Here is a 13,385-nt window from a genome sequence, read left to right as displayed (position 1 = left end):
TCCTGAGACAGGCAGCATTGTTATTACATCTCCTTTCACCAGTACATTTATCTACACTTCATACTTATAAGGAATGTGTCTCACCCATCCTAAGTCTAATTACAGTATACAGGGGGGGGCAAAATAGGTTTATAGTTGCAATACAAATAAATAATGCAATGCTTAATATAAAATAATACAAGAATAAACTCTGTACTTTGCCTTCTCACAACTGTAAACCTACTTTTGCAAACACCTGTATTGTTCTATGATATAAAATTCTCCAGGGTTTTAACAATCACACACACACACACACACACACACACACACACAGCTAAATATTTGTGTTTTAGTTGAAAAAATGAATGATTCTAATGGTTAGAAAACAAATGTTTTTTCAGGTTGTTTCCAATTCATAACATACTTTTCAACATTATTTAAAGAGGACCAAATTTAGTTGTCACATGACATATTATTTAATATTTTTAAATGAAAAATCAGCATGTGATTGTTGACACAAAACTCAGAAGGGGTTTAAAGAATTGAGTTTTATGCTTATAATTATTCAGTTTAAATCTGTTTACTTCTATGAACATAATTTCTTCATGCTTGGACTTGTTTTAAATAAAGGAATGGAGTAAATGTTGAATGCTGTATTATTCTTGTGAAAAATAATATTCACATAAGATACAAAATCTTTCATCAATTTTTCATTACATGTATACACAGCACAAAAGATAGGTTAATCTAAAATTAAATGTTAACTGTCATACTCAGAAAAGAAAAATAATTTTAAATATAAATAAATATGTCTTACTGCAGAAAAATAATAAAATATTTTCTACCCAAGTTTTAACTGTGTTGTATACATTTGAATAAAATCCTATGGAGTAATTGGAAATAAATATGATCTAAAGAAGAAAACAATACATTATTACACTTGTTCACATATTAGTTTAAATTAGTATTGTTTGGTATCAATAATTATGATAATTAAATCTCATTAGATGTAATTAAAAGATACAATCTCTTCATTTTAAAATGCCAATATTTAATGCTACAAAAGTTTAAAATATTTATATTTTCAACTGTTACAATTTAACTGTCAACTTGAAAACTTTCTTTCCACTCATTTATTTTTACTTTTACTTCCTTTGTCTTGAGTCAAATTCATAAAATCTTCTCTAAGACCAAGGTCCATATTTTTAGTACCCCTGTTTCCTTACATGCAACTTATTATTTCAGATTTCAGATTTAGGTATTTGATCTATTTTGAATTATTTTTTGTACATAAGGACAAATTGTAGTTTAGTTTCATTATTTTGTATGCAGCTTTTCAATTTTCCCAGCACCATTTATTGAAGAGGTTTTATTTCCTTCATTGTGTGTTTTTGGTTCCTTTGTCAAAAATTATTTTCCCATAGGCATGTGATTTTATTTCTTGGTTCCTAGTTTTGTTCCATTGGTTTGTGTGAATGTTTACTGCCAATACCATGCTGTTTTGATTATCGCTGTTCTGTAGTATAATATGAAGTTAGGTAGCGAGAAACCACTGGCTTTGTTCTTTTTTATGAGGACTGCTGTGGCTATTTGGGGTCTTTTATGATTTCATACAAAGCCAAAAAATTTTGTTCTATTTCTTTAAAAAATTTCTTTGGAATTTTAATAAGGATTATATTAAATCTATATATTGGTTTGGATAATATGGGCATTTTCACTATGTTTACTCTTTCAATCCATGAACACAGAATACCTTTCTAGAAAATTTTCTTGAAAACACTTGTTTTACTCTAAATTTTTATAGGGAACATAGGAGAAAAAAATTTTTTCAATCAGTTCTTTAGACAAGCACTATCATTATAGCATTGACCTATATGAGAAGTTAATATTTTTAAAAGATAAGATCTAGGCAGATTTTAGCTAACAGGTAGTAGTGTCTGTAGGGTCAGGGGCTGCCATCAATATGGCCATTCATATGTAGGTTTTTACTGGATTCGGGCAGATGGTAAAGAAACAGTGGAACCAAAAATTGGTGGGCCATTCCTTTACTAAAGTCTCGCACTGGCCAACAAGCAAACACCTCATTCAGAGCTCCCAAAGCTCTGACACATTCTCTGGTTGCACAACGAGGATAATCTTCTCCAGTTTCTCCTAGAATCAAAGGCCTCACCAGTCTCAGTGGAGCTTGCAAAAGCTCCTTAGCTCTGGTTCCCCATCTACACACCTGCTCTCTCTCTGCCAACATGGCTTCTCCTTCAGCACTCTGCATCTCTCTTCTCTCACTCTGCAAACATGGCTTCTTTCTACATCTTCTTCTCTCTGTTTTTAAAACTTTCTGGAGTAAAACCTCTCCTCCAACAAACAGCCCTTCCCAAGCAGGAAGGTAATTTGCAATTTCACAGACCACATATACCTGGCGCTGCCCAGTCCCCAATGCAAACTATAAGCGAGCAAACATAAAAATCGAATTTTACAAAGTTATTTGATCAAGTGTCCTAGCAGAGGAGAGAGAGAGAGAGAGAGAGAGAGAGAGAAGATATGACAGTCTGACAGAAGGTATTTCAGATCTGATATAAAAGTAATAATTATTTCACAAAAAATAATTAATTACTGTTATACCTCAATGTAATCAACAGTAATCATCTGTAGTGTCTCCTACATTAGAAAAATTGTTACCTAATGGATCATATGTTTAAGACTAGTCTTCTATTTAAAAGTGAATTTTAAACATGTAATTATTTTCTTATTGTTGTTATTATTGATACTGCGAGTACTACTGTTACAACATAGATGTTTAGGATATAGAAATATTGGCTGGATTTTCATAGGACATTTTAAGCAAAAGTTCACAGGTCAAATTTTAAGACAATCTGTTATTGTAACATGCTTTCTGGATATGCTGATAACTATTGCATTATCTCTAAAGAATATTACTCTATATTTGGAGTATTGTTTTAGTTGATATCTGTAAATACAGTGGTACTTTGAGATACGAGTTTAACTCGTTCTGTAACCGAGCTCGTAAGTCAGTCAACTTGTATATCAAACAAACTTCTCCCATTTAAAATAACTGAAATAGATTTAATCCATTCCAGCCCTGTGAAACATCCCCGAACCATCCTAAATTATGAAAAAAGACATGTTTTTAACTAAGAATACACATGTATACTTTACCAATTCATAACAAAATATATGAAATAAAAGAAAAAGGTATTATTTAGAACGGTATTCTTACCTTGGAGACAGACGAGTGAGGCTAACGGAGGTGGATGGCGGAGGAGGAGGGAGGGAGGAAGGGCTGCAGACACTGTAGACACATAAATTAAAACTGCAATTTCTTAACACTAAATGTAAACTAAAACTGCATTTTATTTACTTTATACAAAACTAAAACTACACTTTCTTTACTTAAAATGAAACCACAAAACTTAATTGTAAAAAAATGTGCTTTCTTAACTTTAAATTTAACTTAAGCTTAACATTACTCATTTTTCATTTAATCATCACATGTTTTTGCCTTTTTGTCTGCACTTTTGGCACTTTCACTTGCAGGACTTTTGAATAAAAATCTATTAAAGAGGATTGCTTTTGCCTGCCTTTTAAAATGTTACGGAAATGTGACAAACAAGTGTCATTAAAAAGTGCTGAAGCATGACTAGTTGAAAATTTTTCTGAGTGTGATTTTTTTTGACAGAGAGAGAGAGAGTCAGAGAGAGGGATAGACAGGGACAGACAGACAGGAATGGAGAGATGAGAAGCATCAATCATTAGTTTTTCGTTGCATGTTGCAACACCTTAGTTGTTCATTGATTGCTTTCTCATATGTGCCTTGACCGCAAGCCTTCAGCAGAGACCTTGGGCTCAAGCTGGTGAGCTTTTGCTCAAACCAGATGAGCCTGCGCTCAAGCTGGTGAACTTGGGGTATCAAACCTGATTCTTTCGCATCCCAGTCTGATGCTCTATCCGCTGCCCCACCGCCTGGTCAGGCTGAGTGTTTCTTTTTCATAAAACTTGAAAGCTTCTCCCACATTGCCAGCATGTCTTTAATTTCACTTATAGAAATCACTTCCTCCGACTCTACCTCCTCCTCACTGCTAATCTCTTGCAGAAGCTCCATATGTTGCATCATCTGTAGCTCCTTCAACTCCTCAGTTAAGAGTTCCTCCTCATGTTCCTCAACGAGCTTGTTTACATCATCCTCATCTACCTCCAAACCCATTGACTTTCCAAGGAACACAATCTCCTCCAATGCTTCTACTTCAGTCTTGGTCTCTGGTTTGAATCCTTTGAAGTCCCTGTCTGCAATAAAATCAGGCCATAACTTTTTCCATGCTGAGTTCAAGGTTCTTCTTGTAACCTCTTGCCATTCCAAGTCAATAATGTGTAAACATATCACAATGTTGTAGTGATCTTTCCAAAACTTTCAAAGAATTAGATTTGTATTCTCAGTCACCTCAAAGCAGCAGCAGAACAAGTGCTTTGTGTAAAGCTTTTTAAAGTTGGAAATGACCTGCTGATCCATAGGTTGCAAGATTGAAGTCATGTTGAGTGGAAGGTAGAGGACTTTCATGAATTTGAACTCATCAAGAATGTCATCTTCAAGACCAGGTGGGTGGGCTGGAGCATTTTCAAGGATTAGTAATGCTTTCATCAGGAGTTAATTTTCTTGAAGATATTTCTTCACTGCAGGACCAAAGACAAGATTTACCCATTCAATAAAAAACTGCTGAGTAACCCATGCACTAGCATTGGTGCACCATATAACCTGCAGTTTTTCTTTAAGAATTTTGTGATTCTTAATGGCTCAAGGATTTTTGAAATGATACACTAGCAGTGGCTTTACTTTACAGTCACCGCTAGCATTTGCACACAATGCAAGGGTCTGATGGTCTTTCATGGGTTTATGGCCTGGCAGCTTCTTCTCCTTTGCGGTGATGAAAGTTCTCCAGGGCATTTTTTTTTCCAAAAAAATCCTGTTTCGTCACAGTTGAACACTTGTTGGGGGATATAGCCTTCCTTTGCGATAAGCACAGCAAAATGTGCGATGTACTCCTCAGCTGCCTTAACAACAGCACTTGCAGCTTCACCAGGCCTCACCACTGAGTGGATGCCAGATCTCTTCTTGAAATTTTCAAACTAATTGTGAATTGCCTTATACATATCTTCTGCTGCCTCTTTTGAGGTTGATGGTTCTTTCTTCTTCAAGTCGCTGTAAATACAGTAATACCTTGAGATACAAACAGACCAACATATGAATTTTTTAAGATATGAGCTGTGATTCGGTCTGCATTTTTGTTCGAGATCTGAGCGAAATTTTGAGATATGAGTCATGATTCAGGAAGCTGCCACTAGTTGGTGCATTGGCGCACGGGTCCAATATTGACAGTTTGATATACAAGTTGACTGATTTACAAGCTCAGATACTGACTTACAAGCTCGGTTACAGAAAGAATTAAACTCATATCTCAAGGTACCACTGTAATACGTGCCTTTTCGCATATTACAGTCTCCATCACTGTATCTCCTGCCAGCTCTTTCTCTTTCACCCACACCAGCAGATGCTTCTCCATTTCTTCATGGATATTTGTCCTTAATTGGGACAGAATTGTAGTTCCTTTCACTGGATTTGCGCTTTTGATGGCATCCTTTTGTTTAAGGATGGTACAAATTTTAGATGTATTGCGGTCATACAGCCTTGCCAGTTCAATCACTCGTACACCACACTCATGTTTTTCTATTATTTTTTGCTTTACTTCTATCAACATCATTCTCTTCTTCTTCTCACCACTGTCTTCTACACTCACTTTTTTCGGCCCCATGATAGCACACAAAGAAAGTTAGTTAAAAATGCAAAAATGATGCAAGAAAGTGCACAAGATTCGACTTGATTCTGAGGGTAACACGTGGGAAAGAACGAGATGCTGGTGCTGTGCTGCTGATACTGGACTCGTGCACCAATGTACCAACTAGAAGCAGCTTCCCAAATCACAACTCATATCTCGGAATTTTGCTCAGATCTCGAACAAAAATATGGACCGAGTCGCAGCCCACATCTTAAAAAAATTCATATGTTGGTCTGCTCATATCTCAAGGTACCACTGTAGTTCCAGAAACCAGATTACTGTTTTCTTAACAGCTCTGCTTTAGATTAAGAAGAAAAAGTCCTTTTGAGCTCTTTTTTATTTCTAATAGGCAAGAAAAAAAAGTTTTTCAGTAAATAAAAATCACGCTGATATATACATATCTTTTAGAATGAGGACATAATGAACCAACATTATTCAGTTAGAGAACATGGAAAAAATAAATGATTAAAAAAATCCATTATTCAAATGGCACAGTCTACATTGCTGTACTCTGTGAATGTGTAGGAAACCAGAACATATGAAATTTAATTCAAAAGTTAATATTTCAATAAAAAAGAAATTTTTGTTATGATATTGCCCTAATGATGTGTCCCAAAAAGCTTTTTGGTAATGATGAGGACTTTTCATATTTTGATAGGATATTAAAATAATAGAGATAGCACCTATGACACTGAAAGTTTTATGTTTTCTTTGTGCTATTTTATATATGCTATATATATATATTTTAATTTATTGTGTTTGCACTATATTTTCTAGGTTACTTTTCTGCAATGTGCAGCTTCTTGACTTAGGTCCAGTTTATTGAATATGAATTAAGCAGCTCCCCATCCTGGAATACACAATAAACATCCTCCAACCCCCGGGCTATATTAGTTCCATTTGTTGGCTGAATGGAGAGGAATTCATGGATTTAAGAGGCAAGTAAAATCACAATTTGCAAGGAGCCTTGGGCATCCAGATTACTGTGTTGAGCAACATCCCCAGGAGGGTCTGTCCCTTGTGTGATATAAGCAAGAAATAAGTTAATTGTGTAAAACTGATGAGATTTAGCAGTTTGTTTGTTAAACAGTTCTCCTACTCGGCTAAATATCATCTTGTGGGTGCCTTTGACTTACAGGTTAATTAACACAACTTTGCCTTATGTGCTCTTCATTTCAAATCATTCTTCTTATCATTGCCAGTATAATTTTTATATCAAACAGCTGTTTGATGGCTGCTTACTTTAAAATTATTGTTTCAGATCACTATTCTGTTATAGTTCTCTTTATGACCCTAATTCCCTCAATATTTTAATATTTGTTTTACCTTCTTCCTTTTTCATGTTTCCCACACCACCGAGCCCTTGCTCTCTACACAAATCTTAATTTTCCTCCAAGATCCTGCACCCTCTCCAAGCCTTTTCTGACTATCTCCATCCTCTATTCATATTAGTCCCTCCTCCACAAACCCCCTAGTCCCCATTTCTATTATAGGACCCATCACACTCGTTGTCCTCCCTGCTCTTCTCCCAGTGATATACTGAGCTTATTTTCCACAGTGTTTTTGCATTTATTTCCCCATTTCCCCAAAACTCTCTCACTCTTAAAACCCTCATAGTTTTCATCCTTCTTTCACTGAGATCTCTTAGTACAATATCTCTCAGAAAGGATTTCTTAATTGCCTTGTTTAAAATAATTCTCCCCAAGTCTGTCTCTCTACATACTTTGCTTTGCCTTAACTTATTCCTAGTTCTTACAGTCTTATTTCACATATAATATGTCTGTTTATTTTTTCATTTTCTGTTCTCCCTTCTAGAATGTAAGCTTGCCGGGAGCAGGGGATTAGTCTGTTCATGCTATTTCCCTGGCACCCAGAACAGTGCCGGGCATATAATTGGGGCTCAATAAACATCTGTTTAATAATCTACATTAAATGAATCAACAAATCTACCCTTCTAAAATCCTATATTAATAATAATTAAAACCCAGCCCCCTTATGGTACCTTTTACATGTAATACTTCTTTTGAGCCTCTCTCTATTTCTCTCTGCCTTCTTATTTCTCTTTCACAGAGTTGATTATTTAGAGATGCACACATTGAAACTCAGAATTGTGCTTTTATAAAATTGCGGTAGCAGGGTAAGAATTCATATCATTTGATTCCAGACCCTGTATGATTACCACAATATACCCACATTGTCAGTGCACAGATTCAGTCTTTAATATAATAGCTAACTGTTACTTCTTTAGTATTTTCCATCATTTTATATGTTATCTTTACAACTAGAATGTAAGCTTGTTGAAAGAAAAGTGTATATTAGTTTTATAGTAAGAGACTGCATTTGCTGAAATATTTCCATTCACTTACTTATTGATTTATTTGTTCAGAAAATCAATTCCTCATAGTTTAACACAGCATTGCTTAAAATTTTACTTTAAATATAACATGATTTGCTGATTATATACAATGTATGTTCTACACATTAAGAATTATGTTCTGGCTTTTGTTTAATTAAAATATACACAATTAAATAATGGCAATGTATTATGTTCAGTTGACAGCTATAAAAATTCAAAGCTCTTAATTATTCTATGGCATATCTACTTAATCTGAAGTGAATAATGTTTAAATAAATTAAAAGATACATGACAAAATGGTTTCTCCTGTCTTTTCTTTCTCTGAGCAACACACCATGTGCCACAAAATGCTGCTACCTTTCACACATTGGGTGGCCTTCATTTATATTTGGACATACTTTTTCTCATGCAAAATGTTCTCAAATGGTTGTAAAGCAGTAAGAAGAATAATTTAGCATCATGGTAATAATTTATGCTGCAATTCTTCCTGAACAAAGAAAACACAGTCTTTCCTTCTTAGCTACATTAAGTTATATAAGCTATGTGTAGGGTTTGAATAAAAATACAATGATTGCATTGAAGCACAATAGAAAGCTTTTCTAGGGATTAGTCTGTTTGAGATCTTCTTACTTGTACACTCTACTTTTGTATTGCAAAATTGTGTTCTTTTTGATTCTTAGGGATGTTTTCTCTAACTAAATCTTGCCACAATCACACTAATGTCTTTTAACCATTCAAGATGCTTTCTAATCTTTTTTAAAAGGGAAAAGTAACTATATATTTTCTTAATCTTTGATTTCAATTATTAATGTTGCTTGAGATATTTTCCACCAAATCATAAATTTATTCCCAGATCACCTTTTTAAAAAGTAACACACTCTTTTGAAACTTTTATTCCCATATCCTGTTTTATTCTTTACAGCACTTTTTTGCCACCTGATTTTATATTTATGTAAATTATATAATATAATATATAAAAATTGCCATCCTTTTCTAAAGTAATAAGCTTTATAAAATCAGGCACTTTAGTCAATGTTTAAAAATATATATATATATATATATATCCTTACTTCCAGCACATAGTAGAGTCAGACAGCATTTATTAAATTAATGGATAAATTTATATTTTAACTCTAATTTTCTGTGTTCCATGGAGAAATATTTCCCACATAAAATTAACTACGTTGATTCTACCAAGGTTCAAAAAGATTTATCACACTTTCATGCTATATATTAATAAATTTACAGCCCAAAATTAGAACCAGTACACATATTAGAAAAAGAAAATAAAAGTGAAGCATAAAGCTGTTCGCCAATAATGTAATAGTATAATCTTAGTATGCAATGTAAATTAAACAATCAACTCAGTTTTTGTATTCTTTAAAGTCACAAGTCATAGTTTATTCCTGTTCTGTCACATACATTTCTGGCAAAGATGATCTGACTTCTTATTTAGAAACACTGGCAACTTATTTTAAAATAGTCTATTTGTTCCTCTCTAGTTAGAAGTGTGAGACATAGAAATAGAACATTGTGTGATGGAACAGATGCTGTAGCATTGGTGAGTTTATATGAGGATGCTGATGACAGATGCCAACTTACATCACTAGCCAATAAAAAAATGTATGAGTATTACTATTTACAATTACTAAAAATGAGCTGGGTTATGAGCAACTCTGAATGTACAATCTCCCGTATACTGTAAATTATATCATATTATATTATAGCTATAATAAATATCCAAAGTCAGCTTAAAAGAAAATAAAGACAAATTTATTTTAAGGCAGGTAGCATGTATGAATCACTTCAGAGATTTTCCCTCTTAGGATGTAGAAAGAAGAAAGAAACCAGACAGGAATTTACTTGGAAGAGAATTCACTAAAAATGTTTAAGTACTTTGAAGATTAAGCCAAACACAATTTTAGTTATTAGTTATTTAGCTATTAGTTATAATAGTTATAAGTATATTTACTAGAATTATTTCCCCTTTTTTATAAACTACTAATTAATACAGTTAAAATCATAATAATATTAATTGGAGGGTCCCTCTAGTTATGTTGCTATTGTAGAATTTTTTTTCTACAGCACTTAAATTGACTATGCAATTCACTCAAAATATTTTATTTTGATAGTTTTAATATAGTGGTATTTTTATACAAGGCTTTTGTTCAGCATATGTGCAATAATTAAATTCAAAATCATCAATATATTCTGGTCAATCTTATGCTCCTGTCAGAATTCAATTTAACCAAGTTTTCTATCTTTATCATTGAATATTTGAATAACAGAAATAATTTAAATGAGCTAATTCTATTCATCTCATTTCACTATGCCACATCTGCATGATTCTAAACACAGATTCATAGATAAAAACTTGAGTACAAATAATCTATGGGAAAGATGTTCCCAAGAAGTATAAATAAGAAAGAGAAAGGTGGGGAAGAGAAGTTTGTGTTAGTGATATTACTGCTGTAGTCTCCTGGTTTCAAAATCATCCCTGCAGAAGAAGAGAGAGCTTACATTTATTGATTGAGCACCCCATACCACATTGTTTAAGGTTTAACTAAGGGACATTAACTCCCTAAAACTCACAAGGTATCCCTAATTACAGCCAAGCAAGATCTTGGTTACCAATAAAGTCTTCAACAATGCTATATTGCATTTTTAACATTTATTAAGAGTGTAGATGTTATGTATAGTGTTCTTACCAAGAACACACAAAATAATAATCATAATCATTATAATCAAAGGGATAGAAGGAAAGTTTGGGGTATAATGAATTTATCTTTGATAGTGGTGGTTTAGTGAATATATATTTATCCCCAAATTTAAGGAGTTGTATATATTAAAATTATATATGATTTTTTACATGTCAATCAAACCACAATCAAGCAGTATAGAGCAAAAGTTCTCAGAAGATAAGAAGATGTAAGGGCTTAAATGAAAAGTTGAAGGTAGGCTGGAAACTCGAACCTGCTGGTGAATTCATAAAGGAGAAAATAGGTAGGATGGGACACCAGCAGTGTCTACTAGATTTGTCATTTTGTGTTATGTCTCAAGATAAATTGTGTGTGTGCGTGTGTGTGTGTGTGTGTGTGATAGCATCTGTGTTTTCGTATAGTTTGATTTTCTTTCAATACAAACATTTGTAGAAACTAAAAATTATTGCTAGTAAATTAATGAGTTCAGCACAAATGTTAACATATGAGAATATCTCTTGATATATTAATTTTGTTACTATTCACTTTTTCTTCTTATTATGGAAGTCAACACTTATATAAGAAGTTCTTCTAAAAAAAGAATTATAAGATATTACATTACTATATATCAAGGTGATTTTTATTTTAATGGTTTTGTCTCAGTGCTTCTAAGTTTTTACTCTAAAAATGACCATGAAGAATTTTCTTTTCATAAAATAAACAGGATTAATTTACATTAATTTAATTACCTCAGAATTTAGTATCAAGAACTAGATTTTTATCTATCAATATAGAATTTAGAAAATATTGTTATTTTCCTATAATTGACTTGAAATAGTTCTTATATATTTTTTTCTTTTTCCTTACTATTATTATTAATTATTTGGTTATCTTAGGTGTTGTGGAAAAAAAACTTGCTACTTTTCTTTGGAGCAAAAAAGATCTGTATAGCTTGAACTTTGTCCAGATCTGCTTTTTACCATCTCTAGAATACTTTCAGTCTAAGCTCATATAAATGCCACTGAGTGGAGGGAAAAGGTCAGGAGAAAGCTTGTGGCTGCCCCTTTGTTCAACTTCCAGCCATGCTAATCTGTGTATTGGCCTATCCCTTGGGGCCTCAAGCTCTTTCTTGAATCTGTGCTTCAGTTTCATTCATTTTTAGTGAAAGAATATTTTCTGAAACTCCAGGATATGTTGAAGGTCAGAGGCAAAGCTAAACAGGTAAAGGAAGTCACAGGGTCTTTTTCAAAAATAGTGACAAATTTACTACTAAACATAAAACTTTCCTTCTATTTTTTTTTACCTTTTAATATCATTAACATTAAGAAAAATTAACGAAAATCTTTCTATGCTCCTCAACATTATCAAGATAATCATTTTTTTTCCAAAGCTTTCAATCAAATAGCCAAAGCTAATAGAATTTTGAAATAATATCAGTGGTTCCTAAAAACATTAAAAAAATGAGTTTCTGTTACAGATGCTATGTATATGTCTAGACGATTCCTCTCCTATTGTTGCCAGTTTTCATGGAGTGTTATATTATTTTTAGAACAAATATGTGCAAAGGATTGGAAGAGAGCTGAGTATGTTGCCAGCCAAAAGATCTTCAACTAGAAATTAAATTTTAAAGAGCTAGACAGTCTACCTACAACAAGTAGCAGCTAAAGGGCAGAGTCTGAGCTATAGCTTTTTTATTATAATTATTATTTTTTGTATTTTTCTGAAGCTGGAAATGGGGAGAGACAGACTCCCGCATGCACCCGACCAGGATCCACCCAGCACGCCCACCAGGGGGCGATGCTCTGCCCCTCCGGGGTGTCACTCTGCTGCTACCAGAGCCACTCTAGCGCCTGGGGCAGAGGCCAAGGAGCCATCCCCAGCGTCCGGGCCATCTTTGCTCCAATGGAGCCTCGCTGCGGGAGGGGAAAAGAGAGACAGAGAGGAAGGAGAGGGGGAGGGTGGAGAGGCAGATGGGCGCCTCTCCTGTGTGCCCTGGCCGGGAATTGAACCCGGGACCTCTGCACACCAGGCCGACGCTCTACCACTGAGCCAACCGGCCAGGGCTGAGCTATTGCTTTTGTGTGTGTGTGTGTGTGTGTGTATGTGTGTGTGTGTGTGTGTGAGAGAGAGAGAGAGACAGAGACAGATAGAGAGAGGTACAGATAGGGACAGACAGATAAGAAGGGAGAGAGATGAGAAGTATCAATTCATCATTGAGGTACCTTAATTGTTCATTGATTGCTTCCTCTTATGTGCCTTGACTAGGGGGCTACAGTAGACTGAATGATCCCTTGCTTAAGCTAGCGACCTTGGGCTCAAGCTGGTGCACCTTACTCATATCAGATGAGCCCGCGCTCAAGCCAGCAACCTTGGGGTTTTGAACCTGGGTCCTCTGAGTCCCAGTCAAATGCTCTATCCACTGCATCCCCACCCAGTCAGGCTTAGCCATAGTTTTGAGGGTCAAAGTTACAGAGTTAAAATACAAATACAATATTGTCCAGAATACAA

The sequence above is a fragment of the Saccopteryx bilineata genome, chromosome 5 (genome assembly GCF_036850765.1).
Source record: "Saccopteryx bilineata isolate mSacBil1 chromosome 5, mSacBil1_pri_phased_curated, whole genome shotgun sequence".
Taxonomy (NCBI): Eukaryota; Metazoa; Chordata; class Mammalia; order Chiroptera; family Emballonuridae; genus Saccopteryx; species Saccopteryx bilineata.
Note: the sequence above shows the minus strand (reverse complement) of the source record.